General features: G+C 29.7%; 1 long non-coding RNA gene and 1 pseudogene across 1 annotated transcript; both read right to left on the bottom strand.

Annotated features, from left to right (window-relative positions):
* Window positions 1-484: 484 nt before the first annotated feature.
* Window positions 485-12424, bottom strand: LOC125863692 (uncharacterized; annotated as a pseudogene).
* Window positions 12425-18218: 5794 nt separating this feature from the next.
* LOC125865858 (uncharacterized) lies at window positions 18219-22382 on the bottom strand. Its single transcript, XR_007446414.1, has 3 exons — window positions 22241-22382; window positions 20390-20453; window positions 18219-18426 (listed from the first exon to the last, which is right to left on the bottom strand). It is a non-coding gene; the product is annotated as an uncharacterized LOC125865858 (long non-coding RNA).
* Window positions 22383-22611: the final 229 nt, after the last annotated feature.

The following is a 22611-nucleotide window of genomic DNA, read 5'->3' on the forward strand; positions in this document are numbered from 1 at the left end:
ATCAGGCAGGTTATAATTTTTTGTTGGTAAATTAATAGTAGAATCAGTTGGTAATTTGAATTACCAACGGTTATTGATCCGTTGCTAAAGGGATCAATGGTGAATTTATCCAACCAATTTGATATCATTATTAGCATAATCACCAACAAAAAATTGATTAGTGAACTACAAAAAAATTGATGGTAATTTTTGAATCTTGACCCTAAGATTTTCATTGGTAAATTACTAACTAAAATTCAGTCAGTATTTCATAAGTAACTTTACTAATGGATTGAAAATGCATACTTTAATCATTATTCATGATTAGATTGCCCTTTAAAAGATTGAATATAGTTTGAGACCAAACACACTAGTAAGAATATTTGAATGGTGGATAACGTCATTTAAAATCTTAAACTGTTAAAAAAACTATAATATTTTTATTTACTTGAATATAAATCTTAAATTAACAAGAGTGAACACTTTAAAAGCCAGAGATACATAATCAAGAAATATGAGCTCCTTCAAGGGAGTACCAATGTTGTTGTAATTGACACCCCTCTTCTTCTTGTCTTTCTTCCTTAGGCAACAACCCGAATTCAGAATTTCGAATATGCATGAGATTCAATGTCAAATTCCTAGTAGCATCATTCATAGGTCCCCAACCATGTGTCTCAAGGACCATATGATCGTGATTATGTGTCGAATTCAAATTCTCCATAGTCTGTTAAGCTAGATTAGCTTCTCTACTTTGAGCATTAAGCTCACTACATTTTGTAGGGAGATTGCTCTTTGATATCCATGAATCATTCTTGGATGACAGAAAGGAGAGAGCATGTCCATATTCATTTACTCCATAGTTTCCTGCTTTGTGATTTATTTTTTTGTTAGGACAGTAAATTAGAGTTATATCTTGCTTTAAAAATGAGAAAAAAGTTCGAAATATATCCGAACTTTGACCGAAGTTGTTGTAACAATCTCAAACTTTGAGTAGGGCCTATTACCCCTGCACTATTTAATAGAGTATTTTAAAGGTATATATGTGCCCACGTGGACAAATTATTATATATTTATAATGATGCGATATTTATGATGTTCACGTAGGCACATATATACCTTTAAAATACACTATTAAATAGTGCAGGGGGTATAAGGTCATTCCCAAAGTTTGAGATTGTTCCAACAAATTCAGATATATTTCAAACCTTTTTCCAAAGATCAAATCCATATATTTTAAAGTAACTAACAAATGTACAATGACTTAATACACTACTAGCCCTTAAACTTGTCAGAATATTTCATTGGTACATATCATATGTTTTTAACTTCACCACCATGTAATTATTGCATATGTGACATAGCATTAAAATTGTACATGTTATACTAATTATTAATGGGCAGAGTCAGAATTTTAATTTTATAGGTTATATTATTAAAATGTTGAATTCAAAATTAATAATTGGATTGTAAATTTAATATATGACTATGTGTACATATTTAATGAATTTCTTAGCACAAAATATTATTTAATCAAACAAATCCAAACAAAACTTTATTAAGGTGAAGTGTTACCTTGAGAGGGGTTTGTGGTTTTAGTATAATGATGTTGAGAGCTCTTTCTTCTTCTCTCATTATGTCCTGCTAATCTCCTCCTGCAACTCCTTTTTGACACATCAAACTCACTCACTGAATGAAAACTTCATATAATAAATCCAAAAACAATCATCACAAAAAGTTACTATATATAGGGTTTACTTTGGATAAGCAATGGTACATGATTAAATGTAGACTAAGACAATTAGACAAACTAATACAAATATAAAGAGATATATCTTGGTGCAATTTATTTACCTTATAACAAAAAAAAGTCGTTTGGTATGCGATATACGATATAATAATCCCAAAATAAGATGTAGAATTATTTTGTCCCATGTTTAGTTAGAGGTATAAGATATAATAATCCCAAGATAAGATGTAGAATTATTTTGTCCCACGTTTAATTGGAGGTATTAAGTAGCCTTTGAATTATTTATCCAACCATTTTTATCATAGCGATGAGATAATCAATTAAGTTATTTCATATACATGATGAAACAACTACCTTTTTCAACATAACTTATCTCAAAATTAATTATCCCGAATAAGTTGTTTCCTACCAGTAATTATCCTATTAGTACTGGATAGTTGTACATCAGAGAAAGGTGAATTAAATGAAGAGAGTTAGGAAAATTCTTCAAAAATAACCTATTTAAAAGTCAAAGAAGTACAAGAAAGTAACAAGAGAAGCTTTTACTCTACAACCTGTCGGTGTATTTTAACTTTTTTCTTTTTTAAATATTATCAATTTATAAAACTTGAAATCTATAGTTAGTTAAGCCTAACTTCTTTTATATCTATATATACATATAAAGAGTTTCTTTTTTGGATTGTTTTATTTCTTCGCTTTTTTATTTTTTCAAAAAATTTTGAATGAGTTTTTCATCAGGCTTTCCTTTTGATATGAAATTTTGTTTGCAAATTTCTCTGCTAAAAGTATATATACCATTTTTCGTATTTTTCGGTGCGGAACTGGTAGCTGGGGGATTCATGGAAGTGGTAGTGTGGTAGGTGGTAGTGTGATAAGTGAGTATTTTATTTTAAATATTTTATTGTAGTATTCTTTTGCTAAGTGTCTTAATCTTGATATCCCTTTAATGTTAATTTTTGGTAGTGTGAAATTCATAATAAAATGTAATAATATTTATTGTAATATTCTTTCGATAATTGTTTTAATCTGAACATTTCATTAATATTATTTATGATATATTCTAAATATAACATATCTTGGGTTTTTTGATACATACATAAATTTTCTTCCATTAATTGTTCTAATAATTTTATATCTTCCATAGATTCTGTCCAATATTGTAAATATTCGTATTTCATTTTAGTCTGAATTTATTTCTAAATCGTACCATTCTATTCTTTCGTAGTCTAAATCATGTAAGTCTATTTCATACCATTGTTGGTCCAATATATCTTCTGGTTCGTTATTAAATATTTTTTCCCATATTATTCTTCTTAATTCGATTATTTCTATATTTTTAAGTACATATAAGATTAAAGTTTCGTAGTTTTTTATCATTTCATCATGCATGTATGTAGTCATGTTCTTTATTATGCAGGTTTTTATTTCAAATTATTCCTTCCTATCATATCCATAATTGATTAAATTCATATTAGATCATTATGAACTAGATTATCTTTATCATGTTTTCCTGTCACTACTAGCATCGTACTTTAGCGGATACTTTCTTCTTATCACCGCCTCAACTTTGTTTACTCCCCTAAACGGCTTCCTCGCCTACCGGTTTCAACATTAGGATGGCATAGTATAGAAGTTTTCTCCCTGTTTCCAGTGTGCTAATAAACTAGAAATCATGATTCAAATAATTCTAATACATAATAACTAACATAAATTTATTCAATCATATATATGATATTCAGGAATATATGAAATTAGTTCTGCATATTTTTTGAACAAATTACCTTTGCCTCTTGCTTAGCCATGCTATCTGAAATATCTGACTGGATTTCAGATTTATCCATTAACTTTTTAAGTAATTAGTATCTAGAAAGAGAGAGTGTTTATAAGAAAGTTTTTATAAAGTTAGGCAATGCCTGCCTCTATATTTACATATCCTTCTACTTATATAGAAAGGAGTTCTTACGTACTACTTACAATTTACACCTACCATTCCTACTACTTACACTTACCCATATAATTCTTACACTTGTCCATTCTTGCCCATACTTGCCCATACTACTTTATTACATTTGTCCAACCTACTTTTAATATGCACATGCACACTACCCACTTTATTGACTATATTACATTCAATAATAAGACTAATATATTTACTTTTGTCTTATCTCTTTTCTTATCTCCTTCCATCCGTATCTTCTTTTCTTGTCTTTGACTACTTTACACTTGTCATGCTTTACATGCTATATTTATGACATACTACTATTACTATTATGACTTTTTTACATTTTTACGTACTAACTTTTTCTTTCTTATCTTTTTGACTTGTCTTCTTCTTCGTATCTCCTTCCGTCTTTATCTTATTCCAGCTGGACATCGGGAATCACATTATCTTCTCCGTTGCATTTTGAACATATGTGGTCAGGGTATTTGTGACCAATTAGCTTGCAATACCTGGTCAATAATTCTGCCGAAATAAATCCTTCTTTTAGTGCTCGTGTTGTAGGTCGTTCTTCTGGCTTAAGTAATGATAAAATCCATCTCTGGACTTCATCCATATCTGCTTTCCTTAGCTCCCTTGAATTTGAATAGATCATTAACTGATCTCTTGCATAGTAGCTCCATATTGCGTTTTCATTTAAATAATTATTTGCTAGTTCTTGTATAATAGTTGATATACCAATTATTCTCTTATTGGCATAAAAATTGGGTATCTCTGTTTTTTGTATCTCTGGTTGTTGTCCAATATCTTCTGGTATTATCATATCTTTTGTTAGTCCTATCTTTACTACTTGTATCGGAGGTTTTATTTCCTCGTGTAATATCTCTGCTGTTGCCGTATAAAACTTTACATAGAATAGATTTCCCTTAGTAACTCTCTTATAAGTAATAAATGCTCTATGTAGTTCTGGTATTCCGCTTAGTTCTTCTCCGTCATATGTATATACAGTATTTAGCAATCCATAGTTATAACATGTCCTTACTAAGTTGGAGTTGGTTTTTGGTTGTGCAATTAGTTTATTATAACCTTGCAGTCTTTGGGTTAAATAATCTTGGTTTGGTTCTTTTGTAGCTGATCTGGGGTTGCGGTTCAAATAAGTTTGGATTTTGTGTATATTTTCGATATAGGTTCGTGTGATGTAATTATATGTTTTTTTCTCATTTTGGTTTTACAAACTATCTGCATATGTAGATGTTTGCGGTTCTATGGACATATGTCTAGGTGTCCTTTGGGTAAATGGTTTTTCGAATAGCTGGTTTAAGTTAGCATTTTTATGTTGTTTATCGCTAACTTGTTTGCTTGTACCTGCAGCTGTATTTAAACAAACATTATGGGTTTTAAGGAGTTTCCCATCGTCTCCTTTTAGCTCTAGATTTTTTCCGTCTTCCGATCGACGTAGCTCCGCATTTTTATAGTCATGCTGCTGACTAGCTTTAGACTTCAGATTATCTTCATTAGTCTTTAGCTTTTGTATCTCGTTGTCCATACTATCCACTTTTATACAAAGTGTAGTTATGGCTTTGAGTATCTCTTCCATTGTATTTTCGTTCTCAGTCTGAGTAGCTTTGTCTTGATAAGTAATCTGCAATAACATTCTTATCAGTTTTTATTACTTCAATTGTAAATGTAAAATTTAATATATTTAATACCAATCTCCTTATTTCTTTTGTTGTTACCGAATCTTGTATTTTTCTTGTTAGCCACCATTTTACTTGTGTATTATCTGTTCTTATAATAAATTTGTTATATACAATATATGGTTCAAATGATAATAAACACTTATATACTGAATATAATTCTTTTCTATTTATTTCCCATTTTATTTCTGTATTATTAAACGTTCCTGAATAATACCTGCAATGATGTTCTATCGTAGTGTCATCATACCTGTATTTTAATATTCCTCCATAACTTTTTTCACTCGCATCTGATTCTATTATATAAGTAAATTTTTTGTTTTCATCTGGAAAGTATAGTTTAGGTAAGTTTTTACATAATAATTTTACCTTTTGTATTTGTATTTGGTCTTTTTTATCAAACTGATATTCTATATCTTTCTTTAATTTTTGTTGTAATGGTTTTAAATTCTCTGCTAATTTTGGTATGTATTCTCTTACTTGATTTACTAGTCCTAAGAATGATTGTAATTTCTTTTTTGTGTCTAGTTGTTCATTTGAGTTAATTATTTTTTGTACTATATGTGTTTGCATTTTTATTCCGTTTTTATCAATTTGTATTCCTAAGAATTCTATTTGATTTTTCATTATATCAGCTTTCTTTTTACTTAGACTTATACCTGAATATTCTATGATGTGTATAAATTTTTCTAATAATCTTATATGTTCATCTTGTGTCTTAGAATATAATAATATATCATCGATGTACACTACACAATTTTCTATTTGTTTAAAGTAATTGTCCATAAAGTGTTGATATCTACCTGGTGCGTTTTTATATCCAAATGGTAATACATTCCATTCATAAAATCCTTGTGGTACAGTGAATGCTGTTAGTTTTTTAGATTCTTCTTCTAGTTTTAAGTGGTAAAATCCTGATTTACAATCAAATTTGCTAAAATAATTATATCCTTGTATTTGTCTTATCTTTAGTATTTTATTTGGTATCGGATAATTATATGTTTTAGTTTTTGCATTTAAATTTCTATAATCAATAACCATTCTACTTTTTCCTCTTTTTTGTTCACTATGTTTATTTACGATAAATGCCGGGCTTGTATGCTTACTATTGCTTTCTTGTATATATCCTTTTTCTAGTAATTCATCTATATGTATCTTAAATTCGGTTAAATCATTAAAATTATACTTTAATGGTTTTTGGGTTATTATACTGTTATTATCAATTAGCTCAATTTTTACTTTTGTTTTATGTTTTTCCCATCCTTGTAAAGGATCCTCACTATATAATAATTCTAACTTATCTTGAATTATTTTTACTTTATCTATAGAGAATATAATTAATTCTATTTTAGGGTCTTCTTCTTTTATATTTTCTAATTTTTGTGTAATTTTTTCACTTCCTTTTATCCATTCTGTTGTTTTTCGTTTTTTATTATTTACTCTTTTTGCTCCTATTTTTTGTTTACACGGTGTCGTGAACCACCAGTGTGTTTTTGTTATTATATGTGGGTATAATTTTTCTAAAAATGGCATTCCTAATAGCATATCTTTTGTAGTTAATTCAAAGTTATATATTTCTTCTATAGTTAATATCTTATCCCATATTTGTACTTTTATATTTTTTGCCTTATATGTGATCATGCTTCCTTCATTATTAAATCCTGTTACTACTATAGGTGTTTTTAATTTTTCCCACTTATCTTCTGGTAAACAATTATATTTACATATATTAGCTTCTGCTCCCGTATCTATCATTGGTGTATAATATCGGTTGTAATATCCTTCTATTATTATCTTCGCAAGTATATATATTTTCATATTTTTATCATACTAAAGTCCTTTTTATTATTACCCTTTTATTTTCATAATTTATTGTTAATTGTTTGTCTTCTAGATTATATGGTTTTACTTGTTCTAACCATTTTATTCCTAAGATGATATTTTCATTTCCTTGATATATTTTGAATTTTATCACTATTGGTACTCCTCCGATGATTATTTCCTTTTCTGTAGTTTCTTCGGTATATATTAATGCTTTTGGTAGTTCGGAGCATGATTGTTCAATAGTTATTATTTCATCTTCCGTCACTAATTCTCTTGTAATATAATTTTCTTCTCGTCCTGTATCTATTAGTATTAAATATTTTCGTTGTTCCATTATTCCCGTGATGTAGTAATGATATGGTTTTATGTCTTCTTCCATTGATTTTAGTGGGGTTTTATCTATTCTCCTTGAGGTACTCATTTTTGATGATATTTGGGGTATCTCATTGTTTATTCTTTTCGATGTGCTTAGTCTTTCTTTTACTATTTCTAAATCTTCTTCTATATCAATTTCATTATAACTATAATCATTTTTATCTATGACTGTAACTATTCTTTCAAAGGGATCTTCTATTTTTATTTTATTTATTTTATTTTTTGCTGTTATTTTGTGTTTTGTCGTTAAAACATATAAGTTTTTACATCTAGCTGTAAATATTTTACTTCCCGGGGCTAGTTCTATTCCTGACATTTTCCAATATAATACTAATGATTTATCTATATTTCTGTCATTTACTGCTACTGAGTAATTAGCACTTATTATAAATTTAAATTTTTGGTATATGAGGTTACCTTTTACCGCACTTATTATGCTTTTTTCTATAGGTTGTATAATTCTATCATCTGCTAAGTATATTTCTATGGGTGTATCTATTCCTTCTCTAAAACATGCTTTTATTAATATTTCTGTTCCTCCTAAATGTACATATTTAATTGGATTTTTAGCCTTAATATCTTGTATTTCTTTATTTATTATTCGTTTATTTATTATTGGTATTTTAGCTTTTCCTTTAGTGTATTTGCAATCTATGATATGTTCTCTTTGACTTACTACGTAATATTCTTCTTTTTGTCGTTTAAACCAGTTTCTTATTGTTGGTATTTCGAATATTTTTGCTACACTTAGGTCTAATTCTTTTCCTTTTATTTGCTCAAATATATTATTATCAAATATTATTTTTTGTTCTGTCGATTCTTCATCTTGATATTTTTCTTTAGTTATTATTTGTATATCTTTTTCAGTCATTGATATCGTATTCATTATCCGATTCTATTACTGAGCTATTTTCTATTTCATTTTCCGATAATTCATATATACTATCATTGCTTTCTAATTCATAATCTACGTACTCTATTTGTGTATATTTTTCATCGTCTATTATTATTTCTGATATTTGTTTTTTCTTTGGATTTTTAGGTAATTTACAATCTCTAGCTATATGTCCTAATTTTCCACAATTATAACAAGTACATTCCGTTAGTTTTCTTTTTGGTCTATATGGTCTTTTGGTTTTGTAGTTTTTTACATAGTACCTTCTTCTTGGTTTTTTATATTTATATTTTGATCTATATTTTTTATTATATTTCTTTTTATTTTTATAATATCTATCCGTACAACCAAATTGGGGTGCTGTCTTATTTTTGCAACATGCCAAGTTTTTTACTAATATTTTTTCCATTTTTATTTCTTCTTTATGTTTTTCACATAGTTCTATAAACCATCGTTGTAAGAATTTTATTCTAGCTCCTAAGGTATCTGTTAATTCTGCTTCATTCCAACTTTTTATTATTTTTGAATTAAAAGGTTCTGGTAATTTTGTAAAATATAATTTTCTTATTTCTTTACCTTCTTCTATGCTATATGTTCCTTTATAATAGTATTCTCTAAATGCACATGTATATTCATCTATGTAACACATATTACATATTGCTAATTTTGTCATTAGATTCCGATTTATGATTTTTTCTTTATTTTGTTCTTCTACCTCTGTTGTCATACTACTAAATTCATTTCTTATAGCTATTTCGTATTTATATAATATTTCCATGGTTGTAGTGGCTATTTCACCATCAAATTTTTTATTATTTCTTAAAGTTGTTAAGCTTTCATTTGTTAAATTTTGTAGCCATAATTTTACTGTTCCTATAATTGTTCTTTCTATGTATCCTGGTGCCTCTGCTATTACTATCTTGTTATCTATTAATTGTTTTGATATGTATCCTACCCATAATTGGATTGTTTTATTTATGTCTGCTACACAGTCTAAATCTAAAAATTCATGTTGTCCAGTTATTGGTTTAGGCGTCCATTTTTTATTTAATCTTTTATCCCATGTAGTTTTTTCTTTATTATATTGTTCATAATTTTTATTATAATATTTTGGATTAAAATTTTTTGGGTTTTTTACTCCTGATGTGCTAGGTTTTTCGTCCATGTCTACGTCTTCTGCATTTACTTCTAAATTCTTTGTATTATCTATATTTGCTAAAAGTTCCGTATATGTTTCACTTGTTTCCGAATGTTGTTCTAGATCATCATCGTTTATTTCATCAACTCTTATTTCGGGTAGATTATCTTGGTTATTTTCTTCTTTTTCTTCTAATTCATCTTGTAATTGCAATTTTTCTTTAATTTTAATTATCTCATTTGCTAATTTTGTTTTTTGTTCTTTTTCTTTTTGTTTAATTTCATACATTTCTTTTAATATTGCTAGCTCTTTTTCTAGCTCTATTATTTTAGTATTTTTTACTTCTTCTAATTGTTGTACTTCCTTTTTTGCTTGTTGTTTTATTTTTTCAATTTCCGTTCTTCTATCTATTTCTTCATTTTCTTTTGTTATTCTTACCATAGCAGTTAAACTATCTTCTAGTTTTACCGTTTCTTTTTCTAACATTAAACTTATATTATCACCTATTTTCTTATATCTTCTTCCTAGATTAGAAAATATTATCTTTATTTTTAATCCGTCATAATTTTCATATGTTTTTTCATCTATTGCGTATTCTTCTTTATTCATTTATAAATTATGTTGTAGTTTATATTCTAAGTTATTTATTTGTATTTCTAGATAAAAAATAGTCTTTCTTTGTGCTACTATAGATTTGTGACAAATTCCTGCAAATATATTACTATTAAGTCTATTTTGCCTATGTTCTAATTCTTGTCGTTTTTCTATAATTACTTCATTAAGTTTTTGTCTATATTCACTATTCTTGTTATTCATTGTATTTTTAAGTATTGAATATATTTATATTCTATTTTAGATATATTATTTATTAATTGATCTAATTTTTCATTATCAGTCTTTGTGATATTAAGTTGTTTATATTCCGGATATAATTTATTTAATTTTCTTCTTATTTTTCTTAATTTTCTACTTGTATGTTTCTTACCGTGTTTCTTATTATCCATAGCTCTTTTTTATGGTGGTTATGGTTATCATCTAGATTAACTACTAATATGAAGAAGACAAAAAAAAAACTATGGATATGGATAATAAGAAACACGAGGAAATAGATCATTAATATAAAATATAATCCAGGTTACATGCTATTACAGTTAAAATATATAAAAATGTTAAAATTCTATACGGTGACTTTTGTATAAGGTAAACTCATATACTTGGTAACAAATAAACAATAAGTAACATGATAAATTATACTAGTGATATTTAATAATTATGATCTTTCGTATTATCAATGGAAAAAGATTTAAAAAGTCTTTAAATTAAGTTAAATTGAAAAAAAATATCTATATTAATATTTTTTTCAAAAATGTCCTTATCGCTAATAATTTGGTTTAGAAATATTTTTACGTTTCAAAAAAATCACTACTATTACTTAATGGATCAAAAATACTTTTTTTCCAAATAAATAAATTATTTCCCAGAAATATCTTTCTGACTACTCATTAAATTATTATAGGAACATTTTTAATAATTAAACTATTGACGATAAAGATATTTTTAATGGTAATAACCTGCTACACTGTTGACAGAAGCGTTGTTGAAGGCCAAGAAGCACAACTTTAGGAGCTTTGGCATGCATTTCACACACTTTATGCCTTTGAATTAACCAGCGCCACGTGACACTCCTCCACTTTACACTATGCCCATATCTATTTAGTCAAAAGCCAGGCATACGCCAACCATACATACCTCTTTCTCGTTCAGACACTTGGGCACCGCCGCTGCAACCACCGTTGACGGCCCCACCAAACCCCCACTGCCACTTGGCAAATATTGTCTCGCTCTCTTGCAAGGGCGGCTCAACATAATCGAAGGCCTAAAGCGAAATTTCAATTCAAGGCCTAAAATATAAATAAACTTCGTATACGTATTTATTCAAATTTTATTTTTCTAACACTAGGTAGATGAAATTTAATATTGTTTTTTTCAGTTATTAGTTTTAGGTAAGATTTTATTAGCTCAACATTGAAATACCTCCATTCAGTGAGGCAATTATTATATGAATTGTTAACATAATTCTATAAATAATAAATTGACAAATATTAAATAAAGATATGAGTAGAATCATAGAATCTCAAGAAGTTGTTGACTTGGTATACCCCATTTTAATATGTTTGTTGTAATGCTTGAAACTAAAATTTTAAAACAAATAAAAAATAATTTGTAATACACTTTGTTCAACACTTTTCACTATTAATTCTTATTTAACAAAGTACAAAAGATGTTAAAGTGGGTGAAATAATATATTTTTTAAATATTATACTTTTTATCTTAAATAATCAATTTTTTCTATAAAAATTTAACACATAATTTATTCTTAATAAAAAAATTGAGGCCCCCTAAGACATAAGCCTTATTTTACAAAGCATAGAGCCGCCCCAGCTCTCTTGTTCATTACAAACCCAACCACTTGTCCACTAGTTATAACCTCGTGAGCCTGAGGTGGCGCGTAGTTATTTTACCTTTTTCCTAAATTTAGATTCAAAGACATTAAATGAGGATCCGAGTAATTTTGTAAATAATATTCACCTTCATTCATTCGCCTTTTTACTTCGAAACTGTTTAGTAGAAATGTAATTTGTCCAACCGTTGAGCCTTGATGATTAGTGTTCCACTGAATGAACTGAGACCGAGAAGAAGTGATAGTTGTACTTGTAGTAGTAGTACCAAGTTGCCACAAGTCCCATGCAGGAGTAGAATTACTACTTTGTCCTCCAGTACTCCCACCATTGTTATTAATGCTGAAAAAGTTGCAACTCCTGTTTTCCATTATTGCTTATTTTTCTGGGAGAAGTACAGTACTAAGTACTATGGGTCTGTGAATGGTAAGTGGTACTTTGTGGATATAATGTTTTGGAGTGTGATAACTCATAAGTAGAGCCGATAATATGGGCTAGGCCTGTTGGGCCGGCCTGGTCTAACCTGTGATTTGATAGGGCTGGGTTACGATTTTTTAAGTTCATTTAAGAAAACGGCTTTTTAGCCCAGCCTAAATAAGCATGCGTATTTGTAGGGCTTGAGAAATATGGATAGGGCCGGCCCGTGAGACAAATAAAAATTAATTCAAAAATAAAAATAAAATAGAATATTAAAAATAACAAGAGTCTAAACTCAAAATTTGTTGAAAGTTTAAAATATTACAATTTAATTACAAATTATGTTTATAAAACATGTACTTCATAAAATAAAAATTTCCTAAAATTTCTAGGGAAATCACTACATAGGTCATAGCCTATGAAATATTGTCATAGTTTTTGTGTTTTATTATGATCATTGGAAAACAATTAGCTTAATATTTCTATTTAGCTATTTATACTTTTACTTGAAATCAAACTAAATAATTATTATAAAGATAATTTTATTTGTGTATTTAATTAACAAGTAGTAACACTAACACCACGTAATATTGTCTTGTCGATTTTTATGATAATATTTTTTAATTATAATTTAATTTAAAAAATCATAAAAAATATACTTTAAAGAAAAGAGGACTGACCCGGCAAAGCCCGCAGCCCACGTACTTGTAGGCTGGATCGAACTATTTTCTGGCCCACACAAAAAATGGGCTAGCCCGGCCTGACCCGTCAAATTTCAAAGTCTGTATGGGTTAGCCCGAATGGGGTGGGCTAGCCCATATTGACAGCTCTACTGATAAGACCCTTATATGAGAAGAAATTGAATAGATCGAAACGTTTCTAAACTTATCGAGTTTTATTTATTTAATCATGTATATATTTATATTCAAATTTTTTATTGACATAATTAGCCTTTTGAATTTAGTAAATTGAGTAGTTTTGATCTTCTTAAGCGATGATGTGGTAAAGAGTGTGAATGTCTGATGTGTAAGAGGGAAAAAAAGTCTAAAATATCAATTTCCAAATGGGTATTTTCAACTATTGATTAGGGGTCATTTGGTAGTTGGGTAATTAGACTTATGCATGTATTAATAATGTATGAGTTAGTTATGAGTGAATCCATATATTAATTTAATGTAGGTATTAGTTATATACTCATTCTGTCACTAAATACTTGTCCACTTTTGAATTGATACACCTACTAAGAAAACAATTATTGACATAGTGAATTTACCATTTTACACCTATTAATTATGAAGTGAGTGAATTAAAAATGTAAGATATTCAAGAAGTTCTATCTTTTTCAAAATTAATTAATTGAGACTATAATAGATAAAATTTTTTTTTATCCTTTTTTGATTTATCCAAATGAACAAGTAAAAAAAGAAAATTGGACAAATAATTAGATAAATAAAAAGTATTTATTAATTATTCCATTTTCTATATTGAGTTAATCTAATTCAACTTTAACCCCAAAGATTAATCAAACTTATTCCGAAAAAGTGAAAATATACCAATAATTTTGTGATGAATGGAGTGATTATTTTGTAGTTTCTACACTACATATAAAAAATGTGGCTAAAAAGAAGAAATAACCAGAGAGTCTGCTGAAAGCAAAGGACACATCAGGCCTTTGTGTTCTTAAAAAGAAGAAAGTCAAGATATGGCCATATCAATAAAGAACATGCTTTCTATGTCTCAATTTATATAATTTATTTTGCTTTTAAAGGAAGTTTAGTTTGGCTTAAAAGTTGGTCAAATCTACTTTTAAATGAGTTTTTAATATCTGAAAGTGTTTGACAAATGTAAAAAATAAATTAAACTAAGTTAAAAATAATTTAAAATAAGTAAGGAAGTGTTTGACAAGGTCAAAATGACTTAAAATAAGTCAAAAATCAAAAGTAGGTCCTCTTCTACTTTTTATTTTTTGACTTTATTATTTTTGACTTAAAAACTACTTTTTTAAGCCAATCCAAACGGGGTCTTAGTCCATTCAAATTAAAAATAACATATTTACATATTTAATAACAATTTAACTTTAAAATATTTATTCTTATCCTTAATAAAAAAGTTTATAGACATACAAAAATCTATGACTTATTTCACACCATAAGTTTAAATTCTTTCTTTCTTAAATTTTGCGTTAAGTCAAACTAACTTCGGATGCACTAGCGCTAAAGCTGGATTCAATCTCAGGTCTCGCAGGTGATTCCTCTAGCTTTTACCAGTAGCACAATGACACTCCTATACATGCTCCTCATAGGTGTATTGTTAATTATATCCTAATTTCTATCAATTTTTCAAGATAGATATACATATATACACATTATTTTTTCTAAAGTTAACGAGTGCATGTGCACCCATCAAATGAGTCCGCCTCTCATGGGCCGGGGGGGGGGGGGGGGGTATAGGGCAGAGAGTGTTGTGGATGATGAACTGTATTCTACTAGAATTGCTGCTTGTGCAACTGGGGTTAGAAGCTTTAAAGGAAAAGGCTGTAGTTTGCAGGAGATGATAAGATAGGAGGGACTGATGATCGATTAAGACTTGTATATATTAGTTGCACCACGTGAGTTAGATTAATATGCTTCTTGGACCATATATTTTGTTGACATATTACTTATACAACTATGTATTATAAATTATAATTTTAGTGTGAGGAATATATTAATAAATGAACTATGATAGGAATAACAAAGAAAAGAATTGTTTTTTTTATTCGGTATTTGATAATTGCATTGAACTTTAATTAAATTTAGATTCACGTGTCGTGATAGAGAACATAGTTAAATAATCTTCTTTACGTTGCATGACTCATTTAAGTCGGTGCTCCCATCAATATTTTTTTTCATTCACAAGACTCAAATTTATTTAAGCTAGAAGGATTTCAATTATCCCATCACAAATAATGTCGGTTATAAAAGTTGTTATATATAGCTGATAATAATATATAAGGTTTTAGATATTTGGCACTAATAGGTTTGAGGAGACATAAATATAGGCTAACCATAATTGAAGAGAGGTGATTAGACAATCATAAAATATGTTCAGTTCACCAAGGTCATCACACCAAATAGGAGAGAGTGAATGTTGAAAATTAAGATAGAATGTTAATTAGTAGATAGTTGAGTGTTGTCTTTTTTTTTGGAGGAGGGGAATGAGCTTGACACTAATTTTTACGATCCAAACTACCGTGATTGATACCCACACTAATTCCCCTAATGACTAGTGGGTGAATCATAATTCATAACTTACCAACTAAAACATTTTATAACTAAATTGTTATCATTATCTAAAAGCATTAAAACAAAAATAAGAATTTCAAACATAATAAATACTAAGTGCGGAAGTCTAACTATGTATCTGTCACTATCCAAAGTACACCTTAAAAATGACATGGTGAATAGAATTTCGAGAGACCCAAACCAGCCACTTGACATAAACATGACGTAATGAAATACAATTCATGAGATATAAACGATATACGTCTCAAATCATAAGGTGACATAAGGATACTAACAAAGCGCATAAGAGAATTCACTGAATACTACTAAGTCTGACTTAGTCTTTCTAACATCATAGGAGTGGTTGGGACGTAACACATACACCATGTACAAGTATGAAAACCAAAATGACCATAAAGGCAATAAAAGTATCCATGATTTTGTCCTCGAATCATGAGGACTCACCTATCAAGCAACCAAAGATGGGCAATTCCGATCTAAGCACGTTCAGGAGGAGGAGTGTAGCACCCTATATTATGAGATAATATAAGCACAAATATGCATTAGTACGATGAACGTACTAAGTATGGGGTAATGCAATAAACGTAAACATGATAATATAGTAAACTTAAACATGATATGCATGACCAAGTGAAACGTAATAAAAGCCTTTTGAGAGAAAATCATAAATCATGAACAAGGTTAATGCATACTTGAAAATAGTTAGGAAAAGCTTTGCATTGACTTTTAAAGAAAATATAGTTAATTTGTGAAATATTTATCGTTAACCAATAATAAAATCATGTGAGCTATAACATGAAATTTGGCATGACCCTCACACCAAAAAGGGAAATCTTTAAGGTAGGACTCCGTCTCATTCATTATTGATATAATGGATTCACTATCTAGGTCATTTAAAACAATCCTACGGGGCACATAGTTTAGGAAAAGGAGATTTCTTTTTGTCACGCCCCGAGCTTACACCCTGGAAGTGGCCGGCACTCGAAGACCATTGCTGGCCTCAAGCGAACCCTTTGCCTGACTTACTTAACTCAGCGGAAGACTTAAACTCAACAAAGATAAGTTCATATAATAAATTGGAATGTTATAAAGGAACATTCAACTGGTCATTAAGGCAAACTCAAGTCTCAACATGGAATAATGACAATGAAAAGACTAAAGAACTAACATATGATTGTATATGAAGCCTCTAATAACAACTGAGATGGATGTTGGGACAAATCCCACAACATCTTAACGAACTAAACTAGAAAACAATGAAATAGATCCTCTGCAATGAGGCTCACCAACAGACTCTAAACTGCTCACTGGATCAACGATGCGCCGGAATGCCGATCCTAGTTACCTGCGTCTGCATCATAAAACGATGCAGGCCAACATCAGTACATTGAATGTACGAGTATGCGAGTTGGAATGCTAAACATAACATAGGCTTGAAAAGGATCTAAAAGAAACACTCACCTGGGCTCTTCTCAACTCATGAATACTTAACTGAACTCATTTAATTATAAAACAATTTAAAACAAGTGTAATATAAAGAAAAATAAAACTGTTTAAAACATGCTGTCAACTCATAATCATAAAATCATGAAAGACATATCATGATCCCTCTCAAAGTCTACTTGTGCAATGCATGAATGAAGTCTCATACCCCCATCCATACTTCTTCTGTGATTTGAGATTAGTGCTCAAAACTTAGCTCAAAGACTATCTTGGAAATCTCAGTTTCCCTGTTTGCTTCATTTAGAAAGCTATTACTCTTTTCTAAAAACTAGCCCGAAGGCCCTTTGGAAATCTCAGTTTCCATTCTTATTTAAATGTGAAAAACATTTCTAAATCTCTTTGGGAAATACTTAGTCCCCATATGTTTCTTTGAAGAAAAGAACTTCAACTTTCACTACAACAAAATTGCCCAATAGCGAAGGAAAAATTGGTCGCTATAAGTACGAATCTTGTCCCAAAAGGTGCAATTGCGACCAGGTACACTGGTCCTTATAGACTTAATCGCTAAGGACCTTTAGGGACGAGATTATCGAGCTGGTCGCTGATTCTTTTTCGCGACTAGTATAATAGTGGTCCCTAAAATACATTTAGAGACCATATGTTTGGTACCTATTCGCACTTATTGAAATTGAAATTATGGTCGTTAAATCATTTTGCGACTAGTTTCTAACTGGTCCTTATATCATTTTGGGATGACTTCTAAGTTGGTCCATAATAATTTTGCGACCAGTTTGAAGCTAGTCTGTAAATCAGGTTGACACCAGTTTGTAGCTGGTCTATAAATCAATTTATGAGAATTTTAAGCTGGTTCCTATATCATTTTGGGACCATTTTGAAGGTGGTCCATAAATCATTTCGCAACCATTACAAATTTCCTACTCAAAAGGATTTTAAGGACTAACAATCTAGTCCTTAAATCACATTGCATTTGCTATACAACCTGTCGCTTTCATATATAATATATAATGTAATTACAAAATAAGGTGAGCATAAGTCATCACACTATACAACAATGAGGTAAGCTAGTAAGAATATTGTGATCATGAACCCTTAGCAAAATCATATACTATCCTTAAACTATAATCCAAAGTTGCCTTCACCTTCCCAGTAAAAAATGGTCAATCTACATGTTTTAACATCACCTTTTTGCAAATTTCAGCATCCAAAATCTGTGAAAGAAATAAAACTTTCATTTAGAAGACCTATATATAAAAATAAACAGAAAGATGTGTGATTAAATCAAATAACAATTTCTAAATAAACTGAAGGAGTATTACTCTATTGCATAAAATATGTGCATGTCATTTTCTGTAAGTACTTGATTGGGGACAACCTTTCTGGACAACATCTCTTAAAAAATAGAGTGTTTCCCTAAATCTATTGCAGTGTATAGAGCCAGCAATCATAGCAGTCCAAGAAATGAGATTCTTGTAAGGCATGTCTTCAAAAACTTTCAAGGCATCATCCCAAAATCCACATTTAGCATACATATCAACAAGAACACTACCAATGTAAACATCCCTAGAAACCCTCCCTGGCTCGACTTAGAAACCATGAAGATACTTCCCAAACCAAACACATCTTAATGTTTCAGCAGGAGAAAGAGTTGCTACAACAGCCACTTCATCTACCTTAACTTGTGTTGGTCTCATCTCTAGGAAAAGTTTCAAAGCTCTAATTGGCAGAGCGTTTCGGGCATACCCATCAATCAAAGCAGTATAAGAAAGCATATCCTTATGCGTAATATCATCAAACACTTGGCGTGCAAGGTGAACATATCCACTGCTAGCAAAACTAGAAACCAAAGAATTCTGCACAAATTGGTCAGAAATGTATCCAAACTTAAATATTTGTGAGAAAATGAGATGTGGGTTTTCATTGTTGGCTCTAAGAAGCAAAGGAAAAGTATGTTTATTAGGAAAAACCCCATGTTGGCTCATTTGAATGTAGAAAATATCTATCTACAACAGCTGTAAAACTAATTGGTGCAACAGTTAAGATTTTTATGGCTGTTTTTTGTGGGAAATTATTGTACACAATATGGTGGTAGTAGCTGCAACACTAACTACTGCAAAAGTTGGAACTTATAATGCCTCATATGGTTACTCAACTTATAAAAACTTTTATCTCAAAAAGGACATGAATCTAAAAGAGGATCAATGAATAGCAGGGTATCAGAAACAAAATTGGGTTCAATCTAATGATTGACTCATTGAGATTAACCAAATAGCTTAGAAAATACTCATCAAATTGATAAAGTAAAAATCGAGAGCTAAAATGGCTGCAAAAAGTATTCTCTTTTTCAAAGAATAATGAAACTGATGGTCCGAAAGATCTTGTTGCAACTATACCTCTCTACTACATACATAACTCCATTTCAAACCAACTTGCAAAATTTAAAATGTATCAAAGAATCACTCGAATCCGATCAGAAGAATTGTTCATTACTACTTAATTAAAACACCACTGTAAGTCTGAGAGAAGTAATTTTGGAACTACAAATGAATTCAGTCATTGTCTTTCAAAAACAATCTCTATGATCTGCCTTCACAAAGTATAGAAATAAGGTCCAAGTACATTGGCCTCACTTGTGGAATTACACTTATTATATTATTATTGTTGTTACAAGTTAATTTAGTAATCCCCAACTCAAAAAGTAGAAAACGATGGCCAAACATTTATTAGCACAAAATGAAACAAAAATAAAAGAGAGTACTGACTATCAAGACCACCAAGCTTAGTGACAGCATCAACAAATTGTTGATGTAATTCAGCAGTCCACATCGGCTTTGGGTCTCTTGTCATCACCACCCCATCGTTCTTATACAAATAACTTCCCCATCTTCCCACCCCATCAATTGCATTATACATACTATTCCTACAAACACTGAATTCAGTCGATGACTACTAACTAAAGTCATCATATGAGACAGTCGATGACTACACAAGTTAGAAATATATTGCCATAAAATAGCTTGAGTTTCCAGTCAGCTTAATGTTGCTATGACGATTGTCCAATAAAACATCAAGAAGTACTTATATTGTGATGAATAAACTGTAATCGCAAATTAAAATTTACAATGAACAAAACATAGTCAAAAAGTTAAAGTTGAGAGAGGAAGAAGAGCTTACATGTTCTAAATGAGTTTGTTATCCTCACTTGAAAATCCTTAAATAGTCAAAAGTGCCTTGTTCTCTGTAAAATTTTATCAGGAGTTAGTGTGCTGAAAAAATATAGCATTACATTGTATACATGTTCTAAACAGCAGGGAAAATTTAAATGTATTCACGAAACGAGGAATTACTATAGATGCACCACTGTAAAGAGTCAAATACATGACTATGACTTTGAGGTCCAAAGCATTTCTCAACAATTTCTATGCTAGAAAGTGATGGTTCAGACTCCACCAATTCTTAAATTTGAGCCTACAAAGTGTATAGAGGAGATTTTTTTTTCCAGATCCCAGAATAAGTAAATGTTAAGAACATGTTCAATTAACCAAACACACATGCTTCTCGATTGTTTCAGAATCAACAAGTGTGTTATTCTTCTTGCGAGTCTCGTAAAAGATAGTTGCCAAATCTGGTGAATTGCCATATTTTCCGCCCTTTACATAAAAGTAAACATGTCAAAGAACAGTTCATCAATATTAAGACAGAAAAAGATTTGATGATAACACATTTTGATAAATAATCTCCCTAATTGGCTTGCTACTAATTTGATGAAGCATCTTCAACTTAGCTCTATTTATTGCGTTTCTATTGCTTCTCGCCTATATTTGAGTAAACTCATCAACAACTTCTCCAACAATTTTTTTTTTCAAACTACATGACGATCCAAGCAATTTCAGTAACTATCTAGAATCTAATTGAAATCAAGAACCACAAAACAACAATGACAAACAACCACAAATTTCCAAGTAGCTTAAGACTTCAAAAATACACCACAAGTAGTAACTTTAGAGATCAATATGCAGCCATAGTTGTAGTAGAAAAGAACAATTCAAAACAACATTTGAAATAGCAAAAAAAAGGTAACTACTATGAAGTATATTATATGAAACACATATTTTTAAAGTTCTTGTGATAACTTAACTTTAATCCAATAAAGAATACACTAAATTGATCAAAAGTAAGTTGAAATAGAATTCACTCAAACTAAATTTTACTAACTTCAACCAATAGAGTGTTGAGAGAAAACAATTTCTCTCATAGTAATTAATAATACTACTACTTCTCAACAATTCTCTTAAAGTGCATTTTTCTCAACGATTCTGGACTCAACTATTGAACTCATAAAAGCTGTATAGATCAAAAACTAACTTGATATTTACAATAGCGGCTGAAAGTTAAGATTGACAGCTAGTTTCGAGTCAATGTTGTTCATGAAATTGCAAAATCTTGAAAAAGAGAAAGTAGAATTATATTAGAATGCTACTGAATAAACAAAGTAAGTGACTATTTCAGATGCTTTAACAATTTTGTTTCTTTCTAGTCTAATCCTCAAGCTACTCATAGACAAAAAAAATCAGATACTTTAAAAAATCTCATTAACAAGTTTGTTTCTTTCTCGTCTAATCTTTTTAGTGTCAGAAAATACACTGATAATACAATAAAAAGAACCATTCAAAATCAAAGCACACAAACTGGGTACTGAAATTAAAGATACTAATGATAAAAATATTCAACTAATTCATCACCCGATAGAAAAAATAATTTCAATGCCAGCCTTACCAAAAATTTTTGGCAGCCCTAGCACTTATGCCACCCTAACAGAGAAAATCCTAAATAAACTCTCAAATATCTCCTCTTTGACCCTCAACCCCCAGCCTTACCTACAAAACTATCATTTTCGGTCCTAACAAAATAACATTGAGTATCTATAAGAGCCAAATCACATAATATTCAATCATCAAAAAGAAAAATGGAAGATTATAACAAAAAAAGAAGAAGAGGGAGATGAATCTGGAGGAATAAATTTACTTTAGATCTACATAGCTAGATGAAATTTTTTTCTCCAAAAAATGCCTTCAAACATCAAGATTTAAGAAATTTTTCTGCCATTAATGCCTTCAACTTTCAAGATTTAGGGACTTCAAAGCTTGTTTCATAGAGCAAGAGAGAAAAAATTAAGGATACATCAACGATTTTTGCATATTGCTGGAGAGAGAAAGAAAAATCTACTACTTTTATTAATGAATTTTGGGGTTTTAGGTTATTACTATAGAGAGAGAATTTTTTAGAGCCTTTTAGTTTTTCACTTTTTGTTCCCGTTTTTTTTTTTGTAGTTTCCGCTGAAATTTTTTATTTAGGGACCAGTCATTTTTATTTTTAGAAAATAATATAGTCAAACA

The sequence above is a fragment of the Solanum stenotomum genome, chromosome 5 (assembly GCF_019186545.1).
Source record: "Solanum stenotomum isolate F172 chromosome 5, ASM1918654v1, whole genome shotgun sequence".
NCBI classification, from domain to species: domain Eukaryota; kingdom Viridiplantae; phylum Streptophyta; class Magnoliopsida; order Solanales; family Solanaceae; genus Solanum; species Solanum stenotomum.